Source organism: Pseudophryne corroboree, chromosome 9 (genome assembly GCF_028390025.1).
Source record: "Pseudophryne corroboree isolate aPseCor3 chromosome 9, aPseCor3.hap2, whole genome shotgun sequence".
Lineage (NCBI taxonomy): Eukaryota > Metazoa > Chordata > Amphibia > Anura > Myobatrachidae > Pseudophryne > Pseudophryne corroboree.
The window spans coordinates 251,144,462-251,171,021 of record NC_086452.1 but is presented as its reverse complement, the minus strand read 5'-3'; the positions used below and the strand labels follow the sequence as shown (position 1 = coordinate 251,171,021).

Genomic DNA, 26,560 nt, shown 5'->3' with positions numbered 1-26,560 from the left:
ACACACTTCTTCAATACCCCTCAAGAGGCGGAGGCCTGGCTGGAGCGTAGACCTCGGGCCCCTATCTGAGGACTGTTTCTCTCTCAGGGGTCGCATTGTTTCCTGGGTTTTGTACTCCTGCTATCCATGTAGCGGGGACGATCTTTAATTTTAGGAGCTGAATGCTAGGATATAGCCTTTTTGTAGAGGCAATACTTGTCTCTACTCCCTGGGGTTGTTATAGGTTTTCAGCTTTAGTTTAGTTGGGTTTTTTGGGATCCAGTCGTGTCTAGTTTGGGATGGATATGCAGGGAGGGGGGGGGTTTGGGCAGTTTTTTTTTTTTTTTTCTTGTATATGTATTGCTCCATGTGTCACTGTGTTATTTTTTTTCTTGAACTGCAATGTGTCTATGATTTTTCTTATATATGCCTTCTGGTCTCCGGATGCTCTGCCTGTTTCCGGGGGGGGTGCAGTGGTCCCTTTGCTCCTTCCTTCTCTACACTCTGGGTTCCTCTCTGTTACGTGCCCTGCTTGCCTTGGATTTTCCTCTTCTCCTGCCTCTCCATATTCGCCCCTTGCTTCTTTTCTCCTTCTGTCCTTTCTTTCTTATACTCATGGCTGCAGGGGTTGATGGACTCCGCATACTCGGCTGGAATGTGAGGGGCCTGAATGACCGCATCAAGCGAGCTCTGGTTCTATCACAGGTGAGGAAGTATAAGGCAGATGTCATATGCCTCTCCGAAACGCACTTGGTTGGTACTAGAACCTTGGCTCTCAGGAAACCCTGGGTTGGTCTCTCCTATCATTCCACCTTTTCTGCTAATTCCAGGGGGGTTTCAGTTTTGGTGCGGAAGTCAGTTAATTTCCACTTAGTTCATAGCCAAATTGACCAATATGGCAGGTATGTATTCCTTAGGGCCTATGTTAACCGTACACTTTTGCACATACTTGCTGTTTATATCCCCCCCCCCCCCCCCTACAATAATGAAGTACTCCGGCAGGCAATGTCTTTATTGCTACTTCTCCCTCAGCACCGGTCCTTTGCATCGGAGATTTCAATAATGTTTTAGATAAAGTTTTAGATCGGTGGGCTGAGCTTCCCCCTTCTCTACCCTCTGCTTCCCCGTCCCCCACACCGTTTGCAAGGCTGGTTTCCGAGCTTGGGCTCCTGGATGTTTGGAGGTTGAGACACCCCAAACAACTACAATACTCTTGCCACTCGGCCAGCTTTCACACGTTCTCGAGAATAGATTTGGCCCTCGTTTCCCCTGATCTCACTACTAGAATACTAGATGTCCAGTACCTACAGAGGGGAATCTCGGACCACTCACCCTTGCTGGTGGCCCTAGATTCTGTGCCTGTCTGTGGGGCTAAACTTTGGAAATTGAATCCCTTTTGGTTGACCTTGTTGACTGACCATGAGGCCTTGGCTCGTGAATGGAGTGATTTTGAGGTTCATAATGCGTCCTGTTCTGATCAACTGGTTAAACATGATGCATTTAAGGCTTCGCTACGGGGCTCCTTCATACGACAAATAGCTAGTGTCAAGAGATCTAGTAGGGAGGAGGAGGGGCGCCTGGAGCTTGCCTGCTCCCAATCTGAGTCTGTTTACCTTACTACTAAGACCTTTGGTGACCGAGTGAGGTGGGATTTGGCCAGGAAAGCCTGGTCTGACCACTTACTTGATAAATCAAGGCGCAAATTACTTTTCTCCCAGCACACCCTCTATTCACAATCGGACACGGGGGGTAGTTACTTGGCTTTTCTAGCTCGGGGGGAGAGAACTGGGGGTTCCATTCAGCAGATCTGTGATGCCCAGGGCGAAATGGTATATGCCACTCCTGAAATAGCCCAGGTTTTCCAGTCCTTTTATTCCTCGTTGTATGCCTCTAAAGTCACTTATACCTCCAGTCAACTACAGCAATATCTTTCATGTATTATCCTACCGCAGTTGTCCCAACAATCAATAGATTTTTTAGATGCTAATATCATTCCAGAGGAAGTTGAGGCAGCTATTGCCTCCTTCCCTAATAAAAAGGCCCCGGGTAGCGACGGTATACCGGTTGAAGTCTATAGACAATATCGTGCATACTTTGTCCCCTATCTTTTGACTCTCTTTAATGCCTTGTTGGAGGGTGCTCGTTTGCCTCCCTCTATGTCCGAAGCTATTATTGTGGTGATCCTCAAACCAGTTAAGGACCCTACGGCCCCAGAATCCTACCGCCCAATCTCATTGCTACCTACTGATGTCAAGATTTTGGCCAAAATTCTGGCACTTAGACTCAATAGTGTTATCACTTCGATCATTCATGATGATCATACAAGATTTATGCCAGGCAAGTCCACTCTCCAAAATTTGAGGCGACTGTTTTGTCACCTGCAGATGGGGGACCAGCCCGAGCCGGGGGCTGTAGTGGTTTCCTTGGATGCTGCCAAGGCCTTCGACTCTGTGGAATGGGAGTATTTGTGGGAAGTCCTTAGACGATTTGCTTTTGGCCCCAAATTCATACGCTGGGTACAATTACTCTATTCCTCCCCCGTGGCTCGAATATCTGTCAATGGCTATGTAACATCCCCATTTGCTTTGTCCCGTGGTACTAGACAGGGCTGCCCACTGTCCCCTGCCCTTTTTGCCCTGGCTGTGGAACCATTGGCGTGTTTCATCAGAGCGTCCCCTGATGTTAGGGGCATTACTATTGACGGACATGAGGATGTTATTGCATTAATATGCCGATGACATGCTTTTGTTTCTCAGAGACCCTGATGCTTCCCTGACCTCCCTTCTAGGTATAGTTGATACATTTGGCCTCTATTCCGTCCTGACTATCAACTGGAATAAATCTAATGTCTTTCCCATATCTGGTATTCTTCCTGACCCATTGCCTATTGTGTCCTCCTTGACCTGGACCCTTTGCTTTCAGTATCTTGGTGTCTGGATCACTCCTAATGTTAAGTCTTTTATACATCAAAACATTGACCAGGTCACGGTGGATCTGAAGCGACGGATTCATATATGGAAGAAGCTTCCCCTTACTGTCACGGGTCGCATTAACTTGATCAAGATGGTGATACAACCAAAATATCTTTATCTATTGCAGCACTCTCCTACTTATATCCCCAAGAAAATTTTCACTAGCATTGATAGTGTGCTTTCCTCTTTTGTTTGGGGCGACAAAACGCCTAGGGTTGCCCTGAGAGCTCTGGTTAGGGCTAAATTGGATGGAGATTTGGGCTTTCCCAATCTCCGGGCCTATTATCTAGCTGCTCAACTTGCACATTTGTCTAATTGGATTCTCAGTAGGGATAGTCCCACGTTTGAGAGATTCTTTGCCGAGTATGTGGGGTCTCACTTCTCCCCTGTCCAGTTCCTTCTCTCTGCCTCTTCTACTGCTGGTCTTCCTCCTTTACTCCGTCAGTCGCTACTTGTATGGCGCCAAACTCACTCCTACTATGCATGGCGAGGTACAGATTCTGACACGCCACTTTGGTTCAACCCAGCGTATAGGGAGTTATTGCAGCTCTCACAAGACAACATATGGATTGGGGCGGGCCTTACCACAGTTTCACAACTGTATGATAACGGTGTTTTCAAATCTTTCACACAACTGAAGGAGGAGCTTGAAATATCCAATAGATCTTATCGCTATCTACAGCTCCGCCATGCGGTGCAGGCACAGTTTGGGGCCTCGCCTCCGTCCATTTCTGATTCCCCGATTAAAGACATGGTTATGAATTTAGGTACAAGTCACCAAGTTTCCATTTTATATGGTAGTCTTAATGCCCACTTCTGCCCGAATATATTTGACCAACTTAAACTTAAGTGGGAGCAAGATATTGGCTCACTTACAGATGACCAATGGCTCCAGGTGTTGTGCTATCTTAAATATACTACTCAGTGTGTCAAGTACCAGCAGGTTTATTTCTTTGTTTTGCATAGGACGTATAGAACTCCAGTTTCTTTATGTAAAGCAGGTCTACGGCCTGGTAGTACCTGCCCAAGATGTGGTGCCCCTGAAGCTACCTTTTGGCATTTATTATGGCTGTGCCCCACTGTATATGCCTTTTGGGAAGCAGTTTGGTCGGACATTCTGCTCACTGAACCTACGCTGCCCCCCCTCTCTCCTACATTGTGTATGTTTGCGCTAGACTTAGAGGAATCCTACTGCCCGGCATTATACAAATACATTAAATACAGAACAAAACCAAAACATCAAACAAAACAAAGAAAAAAGTACATGAAAAATACAGCAAATAATGCAATCTGTGTCACAGTGTCACATAGAAAAAGATAATAAGTGTCACGACAATCTCGCAAATTCACATACTAAGCCTCAATCAGTTAGAGAATAGTGCTCCAGCTGCAGCCAGACGGGAGGTATTCCACCTATACCACTTGCTAAAGTAATGGGGCAGGGTCCCTCTAGACCTATGTGTAAACCTCTCATGTCCTGACACCTCATTCACTAGAGCTCGCCAATTGTACACATTAGGGGAAGAAGTAGCAAACCAATTACGCGCTATAATCACCTTAGCTAAGGTAGTCAGGCAAAGAACATTTCTCTAACGTCCTAGTGGATGCTGGGAACTCCGTAAGGACCATGGGGAATAGCGGGCTCCGAAGGAGGCTGGGCACTCTAGAAAGATTTATGACTACCTGGTGTGCACTGGCTCCTCCCACTATGACCCTCCTCCAAGCCTCAGTTAGATTTTGTGCCCGGCCGAGGTTGGATGCACACTAGGGGCTCTCCTGAGCCCTTAGAAAGAAAGTATAGATTTAGGTTTTTTATTTTCAGTGAGACCTGCTGGCAACAGGCTCACTGCAGCGAGGGACTAAGGGGAGAAGAAGCGAACTCGCCTGCTTGCAGCCGGATTGGGCTTCTTAGGCTACTGGACACCATTAGCTCCAGAGGGATCGACCGCAGGCCCAGTCCTTGGTGTTCGGTCCCGGAGCCGCGCCGCCGTCCCCCTTACAGAGCCAGAAGCAAGAAGAGGTCCGGAAAAACGGCGGCAGAAGACATCAGTCTTCACCAAGGTAGCGCACAGCACTGCAGCTGTGCGCCATTGCTCCTCATGCACACCACACACTCCGGTTACTGAGGGTGCAGGGCGCTGGGGGGGGGCGCCCTGAGCAGCAATATAAACACCTTGGCTGGCAAAAATACATCACATATAACCCCCAGGGCTATATGGATGTATATTAACCCCTGCCAGATTCCATAAAAATGCGGGAGAAAAGTCCGCGAAAAAGGGGCGGAGCCTATCTCCTCAGCACACTGGTGCCATTTTTCCCTCAGCTCCGTTGGAGGGAAGCTCCCTGGCTCTCCCCTGCAGTCTACACTACAGAACAGGGTTAAAACAGAGGGGGGGCACTAAATTTAGGCGCAGTATAAATTATATAAAAGCAGCTATAGGGGACATAACTCAGTTAGTCCCTGCATTATATAGCGCTCTGGTGTGTGCTGGCATACTCTCACTCTGTCCCCCCAAAGGGCTTTTGTGGGTCCTGTCCTCATTGGAGCACTCCTTGTGTGTGTGCGGTGTGTCGGTACGGCTGTGTCGACATGTTTGATGAGGAGACTTATGTGGAGGCGGAGCAGATGCCGATAAATGAGATGTCGCCCCTGTGGGCCGACACCAGAGTGGATGGATAGGTGGAAGGTATTAACCGACAGTGTCAACTCCTTACATAAAAGGCTGGATGACGTAACAGCTATGGGACAGCCGGCTTCTCAGCCCGCGCCTGCCCAGACGTCTCAAAGGCCATCAACGCTCCCTCAGATGGCAGACACAGATGTCGACACGGAGTCTGACTCCAGTGTCGACGAGGTTGAGACATATACACAATCCACTAGGAACATCCGTTACATGATCCCGGCAATATAAAATGTGTTACACATTTCTGACATTAGCCCAAGTACCACTAAAAACAAAGGGTTTTATGTGTGGGGAGAAAAAGCAGGCAGTGTTTTGTTCCCCCATCAAATGAGTGAATGAAGTGTGAAAAAGCGTGGGTTTCCCCGATAAGAAACTGGTAATTTCTAACAAGTTACTGATGGCGTACCCTTTCCCGCCAGAGGATAAGTTACGCTGGGAGATATCCCCTAGGGTGGATAAGGCGCTCACACGTTTGTCAAGGTGGCACTGCCGTCTTAGGATACGGCCACTTTGAAGGTACCTGCTGATAAATAGCAGGAGGCTATCCTGAAGTCTGTAATTACACACTCAGGTACTAGACTGAGACCTGCAGACTGCTGCAGCGTGGTCTGTACCCCTTTCAAACAGGGATACTATTTTGCGAACATAAGACGTCGTCTTATATATGAGGGATGCACAGAGGAATATTTTGCCGGCTGGCATCCTGAATTATTGCAATGTCCATTCTGTCAGGAGGGTATTGGAGACCCGACACTGGACAGGTGATGCTGACTTTAAAAGGCACATAGAGCCTTACAAGGGTGAGGAATTGGTTGGGGATGGTCTCTGGGACCTCGTATCCACAGCAACAGCTGGGATGAAAATATTTTACCTCAGGTTTCCTCACAGCCTAAGAAACGCACTGTATTATCAGGTACAGTCCTTTCGGCTTCAAAAAAGCAGGCGGGTCAAACGAGGGAAGAGGGAAAAAGCTGCACCAGCCAGTTCCCAGAATCAAAATTCTTCCCCTGCTTCCTCTGAGTCCACCGCATGACGCGGGGGCTCCACAGGCGTAGCCAGGTACGGTGGGGGGCCGCCTCAAAAATTTCAGCGATCAGTGGGCTCGCTCACAGGTGGATCCCTGGATCCTTCAAGTAGTTTCTCAGGGGTACAAGCTGGAAGTCGAGGTGTCTCCCCCCCCGCCGTTTACTCAAATCTGCCTTGCCGACAACTCCCTCAGGCAGGGAGGCTGTGCTAGAGGCAATTCACAAGCTGTATTCCCAGCAGGTGATAGTCAAGGTGCCCCTACTTCAACAAGGACGGGGTTACTATTCCACACTGTTTGTGGTACCGAAACCAGCCGGTTCGGTGAGACCCATTTTAAAATGGAAATCCTTGAACACTTACATAACAAAGTTCAAGATGGAATCGCTCAGGGCGGTTATTGCAAGCCTGGACGAGGGGGATTACATGGTATCCCTGGACATCAAGGATGCTTACCTGCATGTCCCTATTTACCTTCCTCACCAGGAATACCTCAGATTGTGGTACAGGATTGCCATTACCAATTCCAGACACTACCGTTTGGACTGTCCACGGCACCGAGGGTGTTTACCAAGGTAATGGCAGAAATGATGATACTCCTTCAAAAAAAAGGGAGTTTTTATTTATCCCATACTTGGACGATCTCCTTATAAAGGCAAGGTCCAGGGAGCAGTTACTGGTCGGAGTAGCACTATCTCAGGAGGTGCTACAACAGCATGGCTGGATTCTGAACATTCCAAAGTCACAGCTGGTTCCTTCCACTCGCTTACTGTTCCTGGGGATGATTTTGGACACAGAACAGAAAAAGGTGTTTCTCCCGCAGGAGAAAGCCAAGGAGCTGTCATCTCTAGTCAGAGACCTCCTAAAACCAAAAAGGGTATCGGTGCATCGTTGCACACGAGTCCTGGGAAAAATGGTGGCTTCATACGAAGCAATTCCATTCGGCAGGTTCCATGCGAGGACCTTCCAGTGAGACCTCTTAGATAAGTGGTCGGGATCGCATCTTCAAATGCATCAAATGATAACCCTGTCTCCAAGGACCAGGGTGTCTCTACTGTGGTGGATGCAGGGTGCTCATCTTCTAGAGGGCCGCAGTTTCGGCATACAGGACTGGGTCCTGGTGACCACGGAGGCCAGCCTTCAAGGCTGGGGAGCAGTCACACAGGGAAGAAACTTCCAGGGCCTATGGTCAAGTCAGGAGACTTCCCTACATATAAATTCTGGAACTGAGGGCCATTTACAATGCCCTAAGTCAGGCAAGACCCCTGCTTCAAAACCAGCCGGTACTGATACAGTCAGACAACATCACGGCAGTCGCCCATGTGACCCGACAGGGCGGCACAAGAAGCAGGATGGCAATGGCAGAAGCCACAAGGATTCTCCGATGGGCGGAAAATCACGTACTAGCACTGTCAGCAGTGTTCATTCCGGGAGTGGACAACTGGGAAGCAGACTTCCTCAGCAGACACGACCTACACCCGGGAGAGTGGGGACTTCATCCGGAAGTCTTCCTGCTGTTGGTAAACCGTTGGTAAAGGCCACAGGTGGACATGATGGCGTCCTGCCTCAACAAAAAGCTAAAGAGATATTGCGCCAGGTCAAGGGACCCTCAGGCGATAGCTGTGGACGCTCTAGTGACACCGTGGGTGTACCAGTCGGTTTATGTGTTCCCTACTCTGCCTCTCATACCAAAGGTACTGAGAATAATAAGATGGCGAGGAGTAAGAACGATACTCGTGGTTCCGGATTGGCCAAGAAGGGCTTGGTACCCGGAACTTCAGGAAATTATATCAGAGGACCCATGGCCTCTGCCGCTCAGACAGGACCTGCTTCAGCAGGGGCCCTGTCTGTTCCAAGACTTACCGCGGCTGCGTTTGACGGCATGGCGATTGAGCGCCGGATCCTGAAGGAAAAGGGTATTCCGGAAGAAGTCATTCCTGCGCTTATTAAAGCCAGGAAAGATGTTACGGCAAAGCATTATCACCGCATGTGGCGGAAATATGTTGCATGGTGCGAGGCCAAAAAGGCCCCAACAGAGGAATTTCCACTAGGTCGATTTCTACATTTCCTGCAAGCAGGAGTGAATATGGGCCTAAGTCTAGGCTCCATTAAAGTACAGATCTCGGCTCTGTCGATTTTCTTTCAAAAAGAATTAGATTCAGTACCTGAAGTTCAGACATTGTGAAAGGAGTGCTGCATATTCAGCCCCCGTTTGTGCCCCCTGTGGCACCTTGGGATCTCAACGTGGTGTTGAGTTTTCTTAAAATCACATTGGTTTGAGCCACTAAAAACCGTGGATCTAAAATATCTCACGTGGAAAGTGGTCATGTTATTGGCCTTGGCTTCAGCCAGGCGAGTGTCAGAATTGGCGGCTTTATCATGTAAAAGCCCTTATCTGATTTTCCATATGGATAGGGCAGAATTGAGGACTCGTCCCCAATTTCTTCCTAAGGTGGTGTCAGCGTTTCACCTGAACCAGCCTATTGTGGTGCCGGCGGCTACTAGTGAATTGGAGGACTCCAAGTTGCTAGACGTTGTCAGGGCCCTGAAAATATATGTTTCCAGGACGGCTGGAGTCAGAAACTCTGACTCGCTGTTTATCCTGTATGCACCCAACAAGCTGGGTGCTCCTGCTTCTAAGCAGTCTATTGCTCGCTGGATTTGTAGTACAATTCAGCTTGCACATTCTGTGGCAGGCATACCACAGCCAAAATCTGTAAATGCCCATTCCACAAGGAAGGTGGGCTCATCTTGGGCGGCTGCCTGAGGGGTCTCGGCTTTACAACTTTGCCGAGCAGCTACTTGGTCAGGGGCAAACACGTTTGCAAAATTCTACAAATTTGATACCCTGGCTGAGGAGGACCTGGAGTTCTCTCATTCGGTGCTACAGAGTCATCCGCACTCTCCCGCCCGTTTGGGAGCTTTGGTATAATCCCCATGGTCCTTACGGAGTTCCCAGCATCCACTAGGACGTTAGAGAAAATAAGAATTTACTCACCGGTAATTCTATTTCTTGTAGTCCGTAGTGGATGCTGGGCGCCCATCCCAAGTGCGGATTGTCTGCAATACTTGTAAATAGTTATTGTTAACTAAAGGGTTATTGTTGAGCCATCTGTTGAGAGTCTCAGTTGTTTTCATACTGTCAAACTGGATATAGTATCACGAGTTGTACGGTGTGATTGGTGTGGCTGGTAAGAGTCTTACCCGGGATTCTAAATCCTTCCTTATTATGTCTGCTCGTCCGGGCACAGTGTCCTAACTGAGGCTTGGAGGAGGGTCATAGTGGGAGGAGCCAGTGCACACCAGGTAGTCATAAATCTTTCTAGAGTGCCCAGCCTCCTTCGGAGCCCGCTATTCCCCATGGTCCTTACGGAGTTCCCAGCATCCACTACGGACTACGAGAAATAGAATTACCGGTGAGTAAATTCTTATTTTTTTTGTTTTTCCCTGAAAAACTTCACTAAAAAAATTACACAAGTTAAAAAAAAAAAAAAGAAATATACTGTAGTGCATTCCTTTAAGTCGGTTTGCAGAGCTATCAGCTTTTTATGTCACAAGATAGGTATTATTTCATCTTGTGAGACTAAGAGCAAATTTAATTTTCTGCCAAGTGTCTGCTACAGAATACACACTGTCGAGGTCAGCCACAAAGAATGTGGTCAGCTGAAGAAGCTGTTAGGTGCCGCGGTCCGCGGCGCCGCTCAGTCTGCTTCCGAGCGATGCTCACGGCCGCCGCACCTCCCTTCCTGCCTGCCCGGCGCCTAGCAACGCCAGGACACCGTGCGCGCTGAGCCGCCGGGTCCCTGGCAACGCTGGGACGCCGTGCACACGTAGCCGCCGGACCCTTAGCAACGGGGACACCACAGACGAACCGCGTTCCCCGTTGCTTCCTATCAATCAATACACCTGTTAGCTCTGGTCGTGCAGCAGGGCAGCTGCACGACATTACTAATTAAGCTTCGCTGCAGCTATTGGAGGGCTCCCTGTTATATTCTCCCTCACTACCTGGCACAGGCGCCGGTGATAGCTTCCTGTATGTTGTTCCTGCCTTGTAACGTCTGTTCCTGGTCAGCTGTATCTGGTCGATCCTGCTCCCTGTGCTCCTGAGTCCTGGAGTTCTGAAGCCGGTCCTGGGAATCTTTCCTGTTCAAGTGAACCTGTTGCAGTCATCTGGGGGTTCTCGTTTGTTGGGGTTCTCTCACGGTTTCGTGAGTAGCGGCTTCTGCCGCGTGTTGCGGCCTAGGCCGCTTAGTCCTTTTGGTACTTTTTGTATTGGTGGTTTTTGCGGAGGTTTCCGCTTTTCACTGTCCTCCCCGGAACTCGGCGGTGCCGTGTGGGGGAGTGGACAGTGATATCTTTTGTTGTTATTTTCCTTTGGCGGCGTGCCGCACATATATTTAGTTTTAGGGTAGTTAATAGCCCCTAGCTTCTGTTTGCTTTAGTTAGAGGTCCCCTTGTTATTATCCTGTCTCGGTTCACGCTTTGTCTCACTCTAAGACCTGGGGGCATCGGAGTTGGGCAGACCTAATCCGCCCTTCAAACACGGCTGCCGTGGGCCCAAGAAACCATAGTCACTCAGGCGTGAACTGACCACACGGATAAAACAACGGAGGTAGGGTGCTAGGGGCTATTCCCGTTCCCTCCCTATTTCAGCGTCACGTCCTGGTGCTCTGGACTCACTTCGCAACATCTTTCTAGTTCTGAGCATCAGGAACGTAACAGAAGCCCCTTAAAAAAAACTATCTGCAAAATAATCAGGACAAAAATATAAATGGCATCAGTTGGCCACAACTGGTGCAATAGGAAAATCTCTGTAAGGCCTATGGCCAATGAACCCTTGTCTGGGATTGAGATACAATTTGGTAGCACACATCAGTGTCCAAACTACAGTAAATTGCTGATTCCTCAACATTTTACATTTTTCACCCAACACAGTTTGCACCCCTTTCACTCAAAAGTACTCACTACATAGAATGGTAGTGAAATCTTTTGAACGAGATCCCACCAATATAAAATGCGGAGGGTGTTGTGCTAATTTGCCCACAATTGAATTACCCCATGTTGTTTTGCCAGTGTTATATGTGTATATATATATATATATATATAAATAACATTTGTAGCAGCAAGAAAATTAATCGCACAACATTCAAACCAGTCCAAATGTATTTCAAATTTCCATTTTTCAGCTCCTGATTAGAATCTTTTGTCCTCCGCTGCTTCCTCTAGGTAAAGCCGTACCACAGGCTTAATTTGAGTACATGTAAAGAAACAGATGAGCGCGAGGTATAAGTAAAACGGTTGTAAGCATTTAATTAGTAGAAGCATATGTACATCTCAGAAAGAAACAAGCATCTTGATGTATGCACACAGGAACAAGTCAGCAAGGATGTGAATACATCCAGCGTCCAGTTACCACGCCAACATGTTTCGTCACGAGGAAACATCCCCTGACGAAGTCCTTGTGACGAAACGCGTTGGCATGGTAACTGGACGCTTGATGTATTCACGTCCTTGCTGACTTGTTCCTGTGTGGTCCCGAATAAGGGATCGGTTGATGAGCTGTGATTAGTGACCGCTCCCCTGGTGCTGTCCGGTACATCGAGCCGCTTGTTTCTTTCTGAGATGTACGTATGCATATGCTTCTACTAATTAAATGCTTACAACCATATTACTTATACCTTGTGCTCCTCATCTGTTTCTTTACATATATATATATATATATATATATAACAGTCTAGAAGTCTGACACTCCTGTCTCATACACAAACAGCTTGCTCCGGTGCCCTGCTTTCCAGAATATGTAATAAAACAACAAACGGCTGGCACTCATGGAGACTGTAAAAAGCACTTGACACAGTTGTAAATGTCAACGTTTCAGGGCCAGTCTTGATAAAAGGGCACTGGCCCTGAAACGTTGACATTTACAACTGTGTCAAATGCTTTTTACAGTCTCCATGAGTGCTGGCCATTTGTTATTCTATTATACATCCGGACAGAGAGCTAACTTGCATTTAATGCCTTTCTCACACAAGCAGACAAACAGTGGCAGTTGCTCGATCATTACTGGAGATAATTATGTATCAGGTGCTAGGAAGGGGGAAGGGTCACAGACAAATACCAGACAGAGAGGGGGGTGCTTTTCCCCCCCTTGGTGTCCCCCCAGCACACTAAAAATTACCTGTAACCATACCTGAATCTATCTGGTAATAGAAATTCAGATAATTGGTCACACATGTTTGAAAACGCATGTTTATCTGCTGAGCCACTTCACGGCTTCTCTGATATCAGCAGTCCTAACACTACATAATAGCAGTGCCCACATAGGGCCATGTAATTTGTCTACAGTAGGGCCTCATGATAAAGGATATTACTAAAACACATCCAGACAGAGAGCTATCTTACCCGGGAGCCACTTCCAGGATCTCCCATTAGCACTACAAGGAACAGCATGCCTTCCAAATACTGCTCCCATTCAATGCCTTTCTCACACAAGCAGACAAACAGTGGCAGTTGCTCGATCATTATTGGAGATAATTATATATCAGTTGCTAGAGAGGGGGAGGGGTCACAGACAAACATCAGACAGAGAGGGAGGGTGCTTTTTCCCACCCTGGTGTTCCCCCCAGCACACTAAGGATTACTCTGATAATGAAATGCCAGATTTCGATGAAGGTGAGGTAGACATGGAGGTGGACAATACTCTGTCTCAAGGTGCGGAGGCCCTAATTTATTCTATTAGAGAAGTCCTCAACATACCGGATAAAGAGACAGAACCTTAGGAAGTATTGTTTTTTAACATAAAACCAAAATCTTCTGCCACCTTCCCTGTCTCCAAGGAATTAAACTCAGTCTTTAAAGAAGCATGGGTCAATCCTGACAAAAAATTTCAAACCCCTAAACGGTTGCTAAATTCTTTCCCTTTCCCACCTGAGCATAGTGTGTGGATACCTCAGTGTCCAGGCTGTCACATAATATTGTGCTGCCTGTACCTGGTACTATCTCTCTCAAAGACCCTGCTGACCGTAAAATTGAGACTACACTTAAATCAGTTTATACTGCGGTGGCGTAGCGTAGCACAGAAGCCCACCATTGCTTGTGGTTGAATTATAATAGCCATGGTAAAATGGTCTGATAATATAATAGAGGGGTTTGACACGCTACCTCAGGACGAGATCCGGACTCTATTGCATCATATCCTGGATGCTGCGAATTTCATGAGTGAGGCGATCAAGAAAATAGGCCTCATTAATGCCCGTGCCACAGCAATGGCGGTCTCAGTTCGCAGGGCTCTGTGGCTGCGACAATGGACAGCGGATGCTGATTCCAAGAAAGGAGTGGAAAATCTTCCTTTTACAGGGGATGACTTGTTTGGGGAAGAACTGAACAAGTAGATCTCTCAAGCAATGGCGGGTAAGTCTACCTATTTGCCGTCTGCTGGGCCTCCGGCTAGATATCCCTTTCCTGGGCCCTCTCTGCAGTCCTTTCGTGTGGCCAGATTTAGAGGCAGAGCCAGAGGTGCTTCCAACCACATGACGGTTGGCCCCAACTGCAGGGGGAATTATAGGTGGGTGCTCAACTTCAACACTTTGCCCATGTGTGGGCGAAATCCTGCAAGGACCCGTGGGTGAGGGACCTCATATCCCAGTGTTGCCGGTGGAATTTCAAGCACCCCTCCTCTCACATTCTTCAAGTCAAGCTTGCCAGCTTCCCCTGTTTCAAGAGTTACCTTCTCAGGATGCTATTCATAAACTACTACAGACAAAGGTTATTGTTCCAGTACCTCCCCTGTTACACAATAGGGGATTTTATTCAAGTCTGTTTGTGGTACCGAAACCATACGGTTCGGTGCGGCCGATCTTGAACCTCAAATCTCTGAACCCGTATCTTCGGGTGTTCAATTTCAAGATGGAATCTCTAAGGGCGGTGGTTTCTGGTCTGGAAGAAGGGGAATTCCTGGTATCCCTGGATATCAAGGATGCCTATCTACACATCCCAATATAGCCCCCTCATCAGGCTTATCTCAAATTCGCTGTTCTAGACCACCACTTCCAGTTTCATGCCTTACCGTTTAGTCTCTCCACAGCCCCAAGGGTATTCACAAAAGTCATGGCGGAGATGATGATGATGCAAATCCGTATGATGGGAATAAACATAGTTCCCTACTTGGACGATCTCCTGATAAAGGCTGTGTCCAGGGAGAGTCTGCTGAACAGCATCAACTTTGCTACTCGCCTTCTTACGGATCATTGTTGAATTCTAAATTTCTGGAAATCTTACCTGGAACGGTCACAAAGGATTCAGTTCCTGGGAATGATACTGGACACGGTGTCTCAGAAGGTGTTCCTCCCCCTGGATGAGGCATTGACAATCCAGGCTATGATCCACTTGGTGCTCAGACCTTGCAGGATCTCTGTTCACCTTTGCATCCACCTACTGGGAAAGATGGTGGCCTTCTATGAGGCAATCCAGTACGGCAGGTTCCATGCCCGTCCGTTCCAGCTGGATCTGCTGGACAAGTGGTCAGGGTCTCACCTGCACATGCACCAGAGTATAGCTCTGTCGCCAAGAGCATGGATCTCCCTGTTATGGTGGCTACAAGTCTCTCACCTTGTGGAGGGCTGGAGTTTCAGCACCCAGTCTGCTAACAACGGACTCTGCTAACAACGGATGCCAGCCTCCGGGGCTGGGGGGCAGTGACCCAAGGTGCTCAGTTCCAGGAAAATTGGTTGAGTCAGGAATCTTCGCTTCCTGTAAATGTTCTGGAACTCAGGGCAATTTACAATGCTCTTCTGCAGGCCTCCTATCTTCTACAACATCAAGCCATACAAGTACAGTCTGACAACGCCATGGCGGTGGCGTACATAAACCAACAGGGAGGAACAAGAAGCAGGGCCGCAATGCGAGAGGTGTCACGGATACTCCTCTGGTCGGAAGCCAACGCAAGGGCCATCTCAGCCATATTCACCCCAAGCGTGGACAGCTGGGAAGCAGACTTCCTCAGCAGGCACGACCTCCATCCGGGGGCCTTCATTCTCAGGTGTTTCAGCAACTGGTTCACCGGTGGGGCTGTCCACATATAGACCAGATGGCTCCGTGTCTCAACAAGAAGCTGCAACGTTTCTGTTCCAGGATGAGGGATCCGCAGGCTGCAGCGGAGGGCACTCTGACATCACCGTGGACTTACCAGTTCGTATACCTGTTTCCTCCAATTGCGCTCATTCCCAGAATTCTAAAAAGACTCAAAAGGGAAAACAGTCAAGCAATTCTAATTGCCCCGGATTGGCCTCGTCGGGCCTGGTATGCGGACCTTCTGACCATGTCTCTCGAGGAGCCCTGGCCTCTACTGCTTCTCAAGGATATTCTTCTGCAAGGCCTATTCGTCTATCCAGACATACTGTGACTTCGTTTGATGTTTTGGAGGTTGAAAGGGAGATTCTAGCCAGGAAAGGGCTTCCCGCCAGGGTTATCACGACTATGGTCCAAGCCCGGAAGGTGGTCCCGTCTAAGCATTACCACCGAATCTGGAAGAAATATGTTTCATGGTGTGAGGGTATAAAATATTCTACTGTGGATTTTCAACTTAGCCATTTTCTGCTCTTCCTGCAAGTACGCGTGGATATGGGCCTAAGGTTGGGCTCCCTTAAGGTTCAGATTTCGGCCCTCTCAATATTCTTCCAGAAGCAATTGGCTGTAATTCCAGAAATGCAGACATTCCTGAAGGGTGTCCTTTGCATTCAACCACCCTTTGTCCCTCCCACGGTTCCGTGGGACGTCAATGTGGTCTTGACCTTTCTCCAATCGGACTAGTTTGAACCTTTACACAGGGTGGAATTGAAATATCTTACTTGGAATACTGTCATGTTAATGGCCTTGGCCTCTGCGAGGCGCGTGGCAGAATTGGGGGCCTTATCCTGTAAGAGCCCTTATTTGATTTATCACGAGGATAGGGCGGAGCTCAAGACTCGCCCACAGTTTTTGCCAAAAGTGGTATCGGCTTTTCACATTAATCAACCGATAGTGGTTCCGGTACTCTCTGACACATCGGTTGCTCCAAAGTCCTTGGATGTGGTTAGGCCTTTGAGGATTTACGTCAAGAGGACAGCTCGTCACAGGAAGTCTGACTCGCTTTTTGTCCTTTATGACGCTACCAAAATTGGATGTCCTGATTCTAAGCAGTCCATTGCTCGATGGCTCAGGTTAACCATTCAACAGGCCTACTCTTCTGCGGCATTGCCACTGCCGGGTTCTATTCAGGCCCACTCCACTAGGTCAGTGGGTCCTTCCTAGGCGGCTGCCCATGCCGTCTCGGCCTTACAGTTGTGCAGAGCGGCTACTTGGTCAGGTTCGAACACATATTCTATAAGTTCCATACCTTGGCCGGTGAAGACCTTCAGTTTGGTCAGACGGTTTTGCAGGGGTCTCAGCACTCTTCCACCCATTCTAGGAGCTTTGGTATTTTCCCATGGTACTAATCTATCCCAGTATCGCCTAGGATGTTAGAGAAAATAGGAATTTAATAGCTACCGGTAATGCCTTTTCTCGTAGTCCGTAGGGGATACTGGTCACCCACCTCAGTGCTTCGTGTTTCCTGCTTACCTGGTTGTAAGTTCTTGGTTGGGTCTGCTGTTGCTGTTCCTATTACTGTTTGAGTTAGCGTTGCTATCATTTTAGCTTAGTTAGCGTGGCTATCCTTTGTTCTGGTTAGTGTGGCTATCCTTTCCTGTTGTTATGTGTTGGTTTGTTACCTCACCGCTGTTGTTATATGTTTTCCTTCTCTTAAAGTATGTCCGTCTCCTCGGGCACAGTTTTCCTAGACTGAGTCTTGTGGAGGGGCATAGAGGGGAGGAGCCAGCACACACTGAACATTGTAGAGGGGCATAGAGGGGAGGAGCCAGCACACACTGAACACTGGGATGGATCTATACCCCATGGTACTAATCCATCCCAGTATCCCCTATGGACTACAAGAAAGGGAATTACTGGTAGGTATTAAAGTCCTATTTTTAATGTTTATCTGGAGAGGTTGTGCATTGTGGTCATGTGACCTTTCTCCTGGTCACATTGCCCTTGATCCGATGTCAGCGTGTGTACAGATAGACACGCTGTTTCTCTCCGGGCATGTGTCCCGTCTTGTGGTCACATGATCGCGGTTATGGGAGTCCCAGTATACGAAGCTCCTCCCACACTCGTGTCCTAATTAAATCTAATCAGACACCAGAAATGCCACCACGGTACGCAAACCTGCGTCCTTGGAATGAATATCCCATCACATGGCTAGGAAGTGCCGTGGTGGGAGGCAAATTCACGTCCATGGAACGCATACCCGGAATCCTAACTTCTTGTTTTCCATAGAATATTTATAAATGGATCTTTGATATAGATCCCATACTTTTTTTAAATAATACCTAATTTGTCATACAAAAGTAAAATGACACATTTAAAACCACTTAATTGACGATTTTTCCCTTCAAAAGCGTTAACAACATTGTTTTTTAAAATTTATTTTATTTAATAAAGTTGTAAAAGTATTTTTTAAAATATTTAAACATTATATTATGCACATCTGCAGAACGGATCTCCTCCTCAAAAAACGGGGGGACAGGGTGGGACAGCGCAGTTGCATGAAATCTGACCATGCCAGTTAAGTGGTTATTGCATATTAGGGACTTCATTCTTTTACATTTTCGGACCCAGAGATAATAAATCAATGAAATCACTCAGAACAACGGTTCATAGTATTGTGTTCAACTCTATTTCTTCATTGAGCCCCTGAGGATGTAGACAGTTCAACTGAAAAGTCCAATATATCTCCTGCCTACATAGTTTACCAAATCTATCACCACCACGTTTTGTTGCTGGGATATGTTCCAAACCAGTCACTCTCAGTGTCTCCGGGTTCCAATTATGACACTTACAAAAGTGTCTGCGGATACTATGGTTATTAACCTTAATAATATTTCTTCGATATTCTGTAAAGCGAGATTTTAATGGTCTTGTGGTTCGTCCTACGTATTTTAGGTTACATCCGCAGTATAACAAATATATTACCCAGCTGGTATCGCAGTTAAAGAAACTTGTAATTGTGTGGTCTTTATCCACAAATGGTGTAGATAATTGTAAAGTTTTATTAAGTGCATATTGGCATGTTATGCATTTTGTTTTACAACATTTATAAAAACCTTTCTGTCTAAGAGGTAACCATGATGTTGTACTTAAGGCTTTATGATCCTGCAATGGTATACATTTTAACAAGCTTGGAGCCAAGATAGTTTTAAGTGAACGGCTTGTTTTAAAAATAAACCTAGGTATGCAGTCCCTTTAAAAAAGGATCGTATTTTAATACATTATAATTATTTTTTAGAATTCGTCTAATTTCACCTGACCTGTTGTTAAAGGTTGAGATAAATGATATTTCTTTTTGCGGAAAGATGGTTTCTTGTTTTGACTTAGGTATCAATAGTTGTCTTCTATCCATCTTAAGTACTTCATAATAGGCATTAGTTAAGAGCTGTTTGGGATAACCTTAGCTTTCAAAAGCACCCAACATCCCTTTGTCTTGTTTGATAATTCGTTGGAAGAACAATTTCGTTTGATTCGCATCAATTGCCCCTTTGGGATATTTTTTTTCTTGGGGGCTTAATGAGCGCTTTTAAAATGTAGGTAGGCATTACTGCCTACCTCTTTTATGTAATTAAATGTCTGAATGGAGTTATTAATTATCTCGAGGGTCACATCCAGGAAGGTTATCCTAGAAGAATTATAGGTATGTGAAAAAACTAGATTAAAAGTGTTGGTGTTGAGAGAATTAACAAAATCTGAAGCTGTGTCTGGATCCACATTCCAAATAAAAAACAGTTTGTCTATGTAACGGCCATAGAAGAGCAGGTGCGTGCAGAACCTGCCCCCCACATGAGCCTGTCTTCGACCACGCCCATGTAGAGGTTAGCATAGTTCGGCGCAAACCTGGTCCCCATGGCCATCCCCATGACTTGAAGATAAAAAGTGTCAGAAATCGCTATATAGACGATGTGTTGTTTATATGGAAGGGTGATCGGCAGTCCCTTGATATATTCTGTAATGAATTAAATCAAAATGAGTGTAATATTGTTTTTTCTTTTGATATAAGTGACTCTCAGGTCAACTTTTTAGAGCTAACAATATATGTAGAAGATGAGAGACTTCTAACAAAGAATTTCACCAAACCGACCGATTGCAATTCTTTTATTCATTATGAAAGCAATCATCATAAGAACTGGTTAAAGAGCATACCAACTAGTCAATTCCAACGTATAAGACGGAATTGTACTAAAAAGGAGACCTACTTACGTCAATCAGAGTCGTTAAAGAAAAATTTCATTGCTAAAGGGTTTAACCCTGATCACATTGAACAGACTCGCCAATCTTGTCTTAATTTAGATCGAACCCAATTACTTTCCTCTAAGATAAAAAATAAGGATACACCCGATGATGTAGCTATTATTATGGGTTTTAATAGCCAATATAAACAAGTAGAGACCATTTTTAGGAAACATTGGGGAGTACTCACTAAAGACCCCATGTTGAAAGAACATATATCGGGGCGACCTAAATTTATCTATCGGAGGGCCAAAAACCTGAAAAATAATTTGGTTAAAAGTGTAATACCTTTAAACACTAATACAGGGAAAATTACCTCTAAAGGTTTCTACAGGTGTGGCACATGTAGTATGTGCAAAGCCTGTAAACACGGCACATCGAAAATTACTGAGTACAAATCTAACCAGACGAACAAGATGTATGAAATAAAAGATTTCATCACTTGTCACAGTCAATGGGTCGTGTATTTGTTGGAATGTAGTTGTGGACGACAATATGTCGGAAAGACTAAACGCAAACTCAAGGAGCGTTTAGCAGAACATGTTAGAAATATACGAAAGGGTTTACCTACACATAATGTGTCTTCTCATTTTAAAGACATTCATGCATGCAATACAAAGGACTTAGTATTTTTTTGTGGGATACAGAGTATCAAATCCAATTGGCGTACTGACACAAGGGAGGAGGATTTGGCTAAGGCGGAGATGCGCAATATATATATAAAATGAAAACAATGATGCCGAATGGGTTAAATGCAGAATTTGAGCTTAAGTGGTTCTTATAGGATGTATGGGTAAGGATAATTGAATCCTAATATATATCCTTTTTCTTTTTTGAGTATCGGGGAAAATGGATCTGACGGTGTTTTTAAGGATTCTATTTGGACCAATAAGAGGATCTTCATATACACATGAGCCACCAATAAGGAGAGCGTGATAGGACGCTTCGAGATTGCCTTGCAACGCACCATTGAGAGACTGAACCGGGATACAGAGTCGAATCACTTCCTGTGCCAGTGACTCTTACCGGAAGTTGTCACGGACGAAGCGTCCCGGCTACCCTAATGGCGTGCGGGCCAAATACCAGATGTAGAATTTTAATACATGTTATGGACTCTTTTTAGGAGTTACTTATAACTGGAATTGTGTATATTGGTGTTCCGAACGATGGCATAAGATCTCCTGCATAATATATGGTCCAGATAGGCGTTGTGTGATATGCGCTCTTTGATGACGTCTCACTATTGTCGTCATACAAACGGTCGCTTATGAATAGAATGTATAATGTTAAATACACTGTATCAATAGAGACTTTTTTGTAATGGTTTACTCTCATATAGATTTATATAATTATTTTATGTAAGATAAAGGTTTTTATCCACTTGTTAATATATATCACGTGACCGGGATTGAGGAGGTATAAATATGACTTCCGGGTGATATTCCAGCACACTTTGAAAAAGGACAATGATCCGAAACGCGTTAGTGTGCTGTGGCCTTTTGACTAAGGACATCTCCATTGGCTGTTGGGTATAGTATGATGCTTATGATATATAAGTTTCTCCTATGATTCCGGACCTAGGAGGATTGCCATCAATCATTTCTTGCCTGTTCAGCCGGTGGCGGTGTTTTTGGTCAAAGGTTGATACATTTGTTTTATGTCTGTTTTTATGGTCTTTTGTACCAATAAAATATCTTTTTTAACATTATTTCTCTAACGTCCTAAGTGGATGCTGGGGACTCCGTAAGGACCATGGGGAATAGCGGCTCCGCAGGAGACTGGGCACATCTAAAGAAAGCTTTAGGACTAACTGGTGTGCACTGGCTCCTCCCCCTATGACCCTCCTCCAAGCCTCAGTTAGATTTCTGTGCCCGACGAGAAGGGTGCACACTAGGGGCTCTCCTGAGCTTCTTAGTGAAAGTTTTAGTTTAGGTTTGTTATTTTCAGTGAGACCTGCTGGCAACAGGCTCACTGCATCGAGGGACTAAGGGGAGAAGAAGCGAACTCACCTGCGTGCAGAGTGGATTGGGCTTCTTGGCTACTGGACATTAGCTCCAGAGGGACGATCACAGGTCCAGCCTGGATGGGTCCCGGAGCCGCGCCGCCGGCCCCCTTACAGAGCCAGAAGAGCGAAGAGGTCCGGGAAAATCGGCGGCAGAAGACGTTCCTGTCTTCAATAAGGTAGCGCACAGCACTGCAGCTGTGCGCCATTGCTCTCAGCACGCTTCATACTCCGGTCACTGAGGGTGCAGGGCGCTGGGGGGGGGCGCCCTGAGACGCAATAAAACATTACAGAAATACCTTACATGGCAAAAAATGCATCACATATAGCTCCTGGGCTATATGGATGCATTTAACCCCTGCCAGAATATACAAAAAACCGGGAGATAAGGCCGCCGAAAAGGGGGCGGAGCCTATCTCCTCAGCACACTGGCGCCATTTTCCCTCACAGCTCAGTTGGAGGGAAGCTCCCTGGCTCTTCCCTGCAGACAGAAAGGGTTTAAAAAGAGAGGGGGGCACTAATTAGGCGCAGTATTAAAACATACAGCAGCTATAAGGGGAAAAACACTTATATAAGGTTATCCCTGTATATATATAGCGCTCTGGTGTGTGCTGGCATACTCTCCCTCTGTCTCCCCAAAGGGCTAGTGGGGTCCTGTCCTCTATCAGAGCATTCCCTGTGTGTGTGCTGTGTGTCGGTACGTTTGTGTCGACATGTATGAGGAGAAAAATGATGTGGAGACGGAGCAGAGTGTCTGTAACAGTGATGTCACCCCCTAGGGGGTCGACACCTGAGTGGATGTACTGTTGAAAATTACGTGACAGTGTCAGCTCTATATAAAAAAACAGTGGTTGACATGAGACAGCCGGCTACTCAGCTTGTGCCTGTCCAGACGTCTCATAGGCCGTCAGGGGCTCTAAAGCGGCCGTTACCTCAGATGGCAGATACAGACGCCGACACGGATACTGACTCCTGTGTCGACGGTGAAGAGACAACCGTGATTTCCAGTAGGGCCACACGTTACATGATTGAGACAATGGAAAATGTTTTTATACATTTCTGATAATACGAGTACCACCAAAAAAGGGGTATTATGTTCGGTGAGGGAAAAACTACATGTAGTTTTCCTGAATCTGAGAAATAAAATGAGGTGTGTGATGATGCGTGGGTTTCCCCCCGATAACAATTAATAATTTCTTAAAAAGTATTGGCTGCATACCCTTTCCCGCCAGAGGTTAGGATGCATTGGGAAACACCCCCTAGGGGGGATAAGGCGCTCACACGCTTGTAAGAACAAGGGCTCTACCCTCTCATGAGATGGCCGCCCTTAAGGATCCTGCTGATAGAAAGCAGGAGGGTATCCAAAAAAGGTATTTACACACATACTGGTGTTATACTGCGACCAGCTATCGCCTCAGCCTGGAGGTGCAGTGCTGGGTTGGCATGGTCGGATTCCCTGACTGGAAATATTGACATCCTAGATAAGGATAGTATATTATTGCCTATAGAGCATTTAAAAGATGCATTTCTATATATGCATGATGCACAGCGGAATAATTGCCGACTGGCATCAAGTATAAGTGCGTTGTCCAATTCTACCAGTAAAATGGTCAGGTGATGCGGATTCCAAACGACATTTGGAAGTATTGCCTTTGAAAGGGGACATTTAGGGTCGGTCTTTTAGACCTAGTGGCCACGGCAACAGCTGGGAAATCCACGTTTGTACCCCAGGTCACCTCTCAAAATAAGACGCCGTATTATCAGGCGCAGTCCTTTGTTGGAAAGCGGACAAAAGGTTCCTCTTTTCTGCTCGTGACAGAGGGAGAGGAAAAAGGCTGCAGAGATCAGCCAGTTCCCAGGAACAGAAACCCCTTCCCGCCTCTGCCAAGCCCTCAGTATGACGCTAGGGCTTTACAAGCTCAGGCACGGTGGGGGCCCGTTCTCAATGAATTTCAGTGCGCAGTGGGCTCACTCGCAAGTAGACCCCTGGATCCTTCAGGTAATATCTCAGGGGTACATATTGGAATTCGAGACGTCTCCCCCTCGCCGTTTCCAAAAGTCGACTTTACCGACGTCTCCCTCTGACAGGGAGGCAGTTTTGGAAGCCATTCACAAGCTGTATTCCCAGCAGGTGATAATCAAGGTTCCCCTCCTGCAACAAGGAACGGGGTATTATTCCACACTATTGTGGTACCGAAGCCAGACGGCTCGGTGAGACCGATTCTAAAATCTAAAATCTTTGAACACTTACATACAGAGGTTCAAATTCAAGATTGAGTCACTCAGAGCAGTGATTGCGAACCTGGAAGAAGGGGACTACATGATGTCTCGGGACATCAAGGATGCTTACCTTCATGTCAAAATTTACCCTTCTCAGCAAGGGTACCTCAGGTTATGGTACAGAACTGTCACTATCAGTTCAGACGCTGCCGTAGGGATGGTCCACGGCACCCCGGGTCTTTACCAAGGTAATGGACGAAATGATATCCCTTCGAAGGAAGGAAATTTTAGTTATCCCTTACTTGGACAATTCCCTGATAAGGGTAAGATCCAGGGAACAGTTGGAGGTCGGTGTAGCACTATCTCAGGTAGTGTTGCGGCAGCACGATTGGGTTCTCAATATTCCAAAATCGCAGCTGGTTCCGACGACTTGTCTTCTGTTTCCTAGGGATGATCCTGGACACAGTCCAGAAAAAAGGTGTTTCTCCCGGAAGAGAAAGCCAGGGAGTTATCCGAGCTAATCAGGAACCTCCTAAAACCGAACCAAGTCTCAGTGCATCAATGCACAAGGGTTCTGGGAAAAAATGGTGGCTTCCTACGAAGCAATCCCATTCGTTAGATTCCACGCAAGAACTTTCCAGTGGATCCTACTGGACAAATGGTCCGGGTCGCATTTTCAGATGCATCAGCGGATAACCCTGTCACCAAGGACAAGGGTATCCATCCTGTGGTGGTTGCAGAGTGCTCATCTTCTAGAGGGCCGCAGATTCGGCATTCAGGACTGGGTCCTGGTGACCACGGATGCCAGCCTGCGAGGCTGGGGAGCAGTCACACAGGGAAGGAATATCCAGGGCTTAGGGTCAAGCCTGGATACATCACTTCACATAAATATCCTGAAGCTAAGGGCCAGTTACAATGCTCTAAGCTTAGCGAGACCTCTGCTTCAAGGTCAGCCGGTGTTGATCCAGTCGGACAACATCATGGCAGTCACCCACGTAAACAGACAGGGTGGCACAAGAAGCAGAAGTCGTCCACATGATTAAAAAACTCGACAGGTATTGCGCCAGGTCAAGAGACCCTCAGGCAATAGTTGTAGACGCTCTGGTAACACCGTGGGTGTACCAGTCAGTGTATGTGTTCCCTCATCTGCCTCTCATACCCAAGGTACTGAGATTGATAAGATGAAGAGGAGTAAGCACTATATTCGTGGCTCCGGATGGGCCAAAAAGGACTTGGTAACCGGAACTTCAAGAGAGGCTCACGGAGGATCCGTGGCCTCTACCTCTAAGAAGGGACCTGCCCCAGCAAGGACCCTGTCTGTTCCAAGACTTACCGCGGCTGCGTTTGACGGCATGGCGGTTGAACACCGGATCCTGAAGGAAAAAAGGCATTCCGGATGAAGTCATCCCTATCCTGATCAAAAGCCAGGAAGGATGTAACCGCAAAAACATTATCACCGCAATTGGCGAAAATATGTTGCGTAGTGCGAGGCCAGTAAGGCCCGATGGAGGAAATTCAACTGGGTCGATTCCTACATTTCCTGCAAACAGGAGTGTCTATGGGCCTGAAATTGGGGTCCATTAAGGTTCAGATTTCGGCCCTGTCAATTTTCTTCTAAAAAAGAACTAGCTTCAGTCCCTGAAGTTTAGACGTTTGTAAAAGGGGTACTGCATATACAGCCTCCTTTTGTGCCTCCAGTGGCAATTTGGGATCTCAATGTAGTTTGGGTTCCAAAAGTCACATTGGTTTGAACCACTTAAATCTGTGGAGTTAAAATATCTCACATGGAAAGTGGTCATGCTGTTGGCCCTGGCCTAGGCCAGGCGCGTGTCAGGATTGGCGGCTTTATCCTGTAAAAGCCCTTATCTGATTTTCCATTCGGACAGGGCGGAATTGAGGACTCGTCCTCAGTTTCTCCCTAAGGTGGTTCCAGCGTTTTCACCTGAACCAACCTATTGTGGTGCCTGCGGCTACTAGGGACTTGGAGGAATCCAAGTTGCTGGATGTTGTCAGGGCCCTGAAAATATGTTCCAGGACGGCTGGAGTCAGGAAATCTGACTCGCTGTTTATCCTGTATGCACCCAACATGCTGGGTGCTCCTGCTTCTAAGCAGACTATTGCTCGTTGGATTTGTAGTACAATTCAGCTTGCACATTCTGTGGCAGGCCTGCCACAGCTAAAATCTGTAAAAGCCCGTTCCACAAGGAAAGTGGGCTCATCTTGGGCGGCTGCCCGAGGGGTCTCGGCTTTACAACTTTGCCGAGCAGCTACTTGGTCAGGGGCAAACACGTTTGCTAAATTCTACAAATTTGATACCCTGGCTG

The 26,560-nt window shown here is 46.8% G+C and overlaps 1 long non-coding RNA gene across 1 annotated transcript in view; it reads left to right on the top strand.

The window, feature by feature from the left end:
• LOC134957949 (uncharacterized) overlaps positions 1-21,722 on the top strand; it is a 42,950-nt gene extending 21,228 nt beyond the window's left edge. The window contains exon 2 of the long non-coding RNA XR_010186811.1: positions 20,853-21,722. This is a non-coding gene — a long non-coding RNA (uncharacterized LOC134957949). The remainder of the gene's footprint in view (positions 1-20,852) is intronic.
• The last annotated feature ends 4,838 nt before the right edge of the window (positions 21,723-26,560 follow it).